The 5,000-nt window shown below is 40.7% G+C and overlaps 1 protein-coding gene across 5 annotated transcripts in view; it reads left to right on the top strand.

The window, feature by feature from the left end:
• The window catches only part of LOC143286064 (inositol 1,4,5-trisphosphate-gated calcium channel ITPR3-like), a 392,528-nt gene that overhangs the window by 114,185 nt on the left and 273,343 nt on the right, over positions 1-5,000 (top strand). For 4 of the 5 annotated variants that reach the window (XM_076593622.1, XM_076593624.1, XM_076593623.1 and 1 more), the window contains exon 1: positions 4,957-5,000. This exon is cut by the window's right edge and continues 75 nt beyond it. The exons of the other annotated variant lie outside the window; for it this stretch is intronic. The gene's annotated coding sequence lies outside the window, so the exon portion shown is untranslated. Of the gene's footprint in view, positions 1-4,956 lie in introns of those variants that run through there. 5 annotated transcript variants of the gene reach the window in all.

A 5,000-nucleotide genomic window follows, 5' to 3' on the forward strand; every position in this document is an offset into this window, starting at 1 on the left:
CATGCAGATGCACGAAGCACATATGCACGCACACACAGATTGACACACATACATACACTCTCACACACTCATACATACACAGACCCAGACGCAGACACAGGCACACCCCCCCCCCCCACACACACACACACACACACGCGCGCGCGCGCGCGCGCGTACACACACACGCACACAAACGCACACACGCACACAAACACACACACATATACACACACACACACATACACACACACGCGCACACGCACACACTAGTTGCAGTGTGTGAAATGCAAACCACCGAGACTGAGGCATGTTGGTTTGAATGTTACAGATGGGAACAGGAGACTGACAGTAACATGAAGCATTATCAGCTGAGAGAACACAGAGCTGGTTGTTGCTATTCATTGCTTTTTTTTTAAAGAGCTAATTGTTTATCTTCATTGATTTTGTTTATACTTCTACCGTGAGTTTCATAACTAAGTATGTGAGTGCCCAAACGCATATGGCTTTGCTTTCCCCCACACATTTACTGTGTTGTCGGTGTCTCCTCTCAAACCCAGAGGGGGCAGCTGGAGTTTTTGACACTGTCTCTGGAACACGTTTGGATGATTGCTGTTACTGTGTTATTATGGCGTTATAGAATGGTTGTGGTAAAAACAGTGGTTGGCCTTTGTTTTTTGTTGTGTTTTTGTCGGCTGCAGTATGTGGGGGTGAAGGGCCCATTGAGGAGTGTCCGCATCCGTCAGGGTGAAGTGTTCTCTGGTCGTATTTTATCATCAGTCACTGTTGTGTTATCAATAGTGTATGTCTCTGTATTTTATATATCTCTGGTGTGTGTGTGTGTGTGTGTGTGTGTGTGTGTGTGTGTGTGTGTACGCATGTTCTCTTTCTGTCTCTGTCTCTGTCTCTCTGTCTCCCCCTCCTCTCCACTTATCTCTCTCTCTTTCTCTCTCCCTCTCTCTCTCTCTGTGTGTGTGTGTGTGTGTGTGTGTGTGTGTGTGTGTGTGTGTGTGTTTCTCTCTATCTCCCCACTGTTGCTATGTTGGTGCGAGTTGTCCTGGGTCATGTGTGGAGAACGGAAGTGACGCGGGCTTCCTGTTGTTCCTTCCAGGGCACGGCAGCTCCCTCTGCTTGGGAAAGGAGTCACGAACTAACGAGTTATTGCTGATCAGAACTTCAACACACACACACACACACACACACACACACACACACACACAGTTAGCTAATCACTGTCATCAACAGCGTGTTTTGTGACCAGCTGCCATCTTCAGCGGATCTTGGAAACAGGTGTTGATTGACACTGGGTGGAAGGAGGGAGGGGGGATGTGGAGGACAGCGCCACCTGTGTGAACGTAAGCAAGGAGACTGCAGTGCTTTTGAAAGCACGGAGAAAGGTGGACGCATGCTGCCAGGAAGAGACTCCAGTCCCAAGACGGTTTATTTCACTCCAGGCCTTGGCCCGCAGTGAAGGGAAACGTGAACAGTATGGAACACTGATAATGATCACGCACATGAAGATAGAAGAAGATCTGCCATGATTAGTGCATACCAACTACCTTACTTTAGTGTACTTCACAGTGGTCTTGTCTGTTTCTTTTGCAAACGAAGGTATTCTCAGCGAAAAAACAAACCACGAAAACATGAGTAATAATGCTACGGTCACACACACACACACACACACACACACACACACACACACACACACACACACAGGACAGGACAAATCAACAAATTGTTACAAGAAATCAAAAGTGATTTAAACATTTCATCCACAAATAAAAGGGTAAATACTATAGTTGAAAAGTTCACAGATGCGTTGACAGAAGCATCTAAGTTAGCTGTTCATCATAAAGAATTCCGTAAAAAACATAACACAAAGCAGTCTAAGAAATGGTTTGATCAGGCTTGTTACATCCAAAGACGAGAACTGAAATCTTTAAGAAATGCATTAAACAGAAACCCACGGAACAGAACGATACGCGATAAGTATTTTTACATGTTAAAATCATACAACAAATGTGTAAAACAGAAGAAAAAATTGTATAAAAACAGGTTAGTTCAAAACCTGAACGAAGCTATCTTAAAAGATCCAAACAGTGTATGGAAGACTCTAAAATCTCTCAATGATGCAGAAACTCCCATAGGTAATAGTTACAAACCGATGAGTAACACAAAATGGATGAAACATCTGGAGGACATCATTGGGACACAAAGTAAAGTTGACCAAAGCACAAAAGCAAAAATAAATACAGAACTAAGAAACATAAACTCGAATATAACACCTTCGTATCTTGATTTTCCAATTTCCACAAAAGAGATAATCAACGCATCCAGAAACTTACACAACAAAAAAACGCCTGGAAAAGACGGGATTACAAACGAAATCATAAAGGCTAGCCTACCGGAAACAACAGAAATACTAAAACTGTTATTTCAGTCTGTTCTTAACTCAGGCACATTCCCAGATATGTGGAAAAAAGGAATTAGCATACCAATTTACAAATCGGGAGACCAATTAAACCCAACCAATTATCGAGGAATAACTCTAAACAACTCACTCAGTAATCTTTTTTGTCAAATATTAAACAATCGAATAACAAACTACCTCGAAGACAATAATTTACTATCAAAAGAGCAAGCAGGCTTTCGAAAATCACACAAGACCTCGGACCACATATTCATACTTAAAAAGATAATTGACGATACTTTAAGAAAAAGAATGAATCGCCTTTATTGCTGTTTTGTTGATTTTCAGAAAGCATTTGACAGGGTCTGGCATCACGCTCTAATGCTAAAAATGTATCAAATCGGTATAAATGGAAATTGCTTTAGAGTTATTCAAAGCATGTATGAAAATGCCACAGTTTGCACAAGAACTGATACGGGATTTTCTTCTGAAATACCCATATTGAAGGGGGTACTACAAGGGAACACACTCAGTCCCACTTTATTTAATATATTTATTAATGATCTCCCGAAATGTCTGGGCGTTACTGACTCACCATCCATAGACCTTGACAAAAGTGATAGTGTTTCATGTTTACTATATGCTGATGACCTAGTAATTTTGTCCACAACAAAGATAGGATTACAAAGGAAACTAGATAAACTCAATCTGTATTGTGAAAACTGGGATCTAAAAATTAACATAGATAAAACTAAAGTAATAGTTTTCACACACACCGATCCCAAAGTGCCTGTTATTTTCACAATAGGCAATGATATAATCCAGACAACTGATCAATACAAGTACTTGGGTATATTATTTCACAAAACTGGAACGTTCTCATTTGCCCAAGAGCATCTAGCCAAACAGGCATTAAAAGCAGCACACTCCCTCCGACGAATCGTTAAAAAGCAAGATATTCGTTTGGATATTGTACTGCAGCTTTTTGATTCACTTGTTTTACCTATATTATCATATGGATCCGATATTTGGTTCCCATGGGCTGAAACAAAAACTACCAATTCATTCAATACAGGAATGACAGATTTCTTTAGAAATTGTATTTCTTCGAAACATTCACATGAACAAATGCATATAAAATTTTGCAAACTGCTTCTAGGGGTACATTCTAAAACAATGAATCTGCCAACTCTAGCCGAACTGGGCAGATTTCCAGTTGGAATTCATATTGCTTGCAGAGTTCTTGACCACTGGACTCATATTCTGGATGCACATAATGATAGCCATATCAAAAAGGTCTATATGTCGATGATGAACCAACCAGACACAATTGAAAATCCATGGATACAATTTGTAAAGAATATTCTTCACAATGTAGGATTAGGTCATGTTTGGAATAATCAGTCGACATTTAGTAACAGCAGACTTAAATTTACATTACGCCAACAACTAAGAAATAGATATGTACAATTCTGGAAACAGAGAAAAACTGAATACAGTAGATTAGACTTCTACAACAAAATTAAAAGAAACGATTATCAAATTGAGAATTATCTAACTGATAAAATCGATCCTGCTCACAAACAAGCTCTTTGTCAACTCAGAATAAGCGCACATTATTTAAACATCGAACGAGGAAGATATGCAAACATTCCCAGAGAAGAGAGGTTATGTGCTATATGTGAAGTTGTTGAAGATGAATTGCATTTCTTAGATTCGTGTATCTTATTTCATAATTTGCGAAGCCATCTAATCACTACTATACAGCAGTATGATCATCAATCAAATGTGATCTCTAGAAAAATACAAAACAATATACTAAAACCAAGTGATTTATTCACCTGCGATGACTGTCAAAAAACACTTGCCAACTATGTATTTCAGTGCATGCGTATTAGATGACCGTTTATTTCTTTGTTCCCTTTGTTCTTTGTTGTGTCTATTAATCCTTCGGGATTTTATGACAATAAATGAAGTCAAGTCAAGTCAAGTCAAGTCAAGTCAAGTCACACACACACACACACACACACACACACACACACACTCACACACACACTGACTCACACTGACACACACACACACACACACACACAAACACACACACTGACTCACACTGACACACACACACACACACGACACACGCACCCACACACACACACACACACACACACACATATATATATATATATATATATATATATAACACATACACGTGCGCGTGTGCGCGCTACCAGCTCCCATCCTCCCAGCGCCGCCTCAACCTCCGTCCCTCCCACCCTCCAACCCACACCCCCACACCCACCCACCCACACGCACACACAACAAACGCCTCAGTGTTCACCCCTCCTGAACTTAGCATCAAACGAAGCGACAAAACCTATCACGTAACTCCTTCAAAGACCGCTTTTGAACGGGTGCCATTGCATACAGCCTCCCCCCATGTGTACATTCTTCTCGCCCAGTGAGGCTGACAGACGGTGATAGGCCCATGCACTTCAACCAGGTGGCTGTATTATTTCTGGACATATATAAAGAAGCTGCAAGAGTCAGAAGTGAAAAAGGTCTCGGAAAAGCACGGATTTTGACGGCATCAAGACATGAATTTGTTTCA

Source organism: Babylonia areolata, chromosome 9, assembly GCF_041734735.1.
Source record: "Babylonia areolata isolate BAREFJ2019XMU chromosome 9, ASM4173473v1, whole genome shotgun sequence".
Lineage (NCBI taxonomy): Eukaryota > Metazoa > Mollusca > Gastropoda > Neogastropoda > Buccinidae > Babylonia > Babylonia areolata.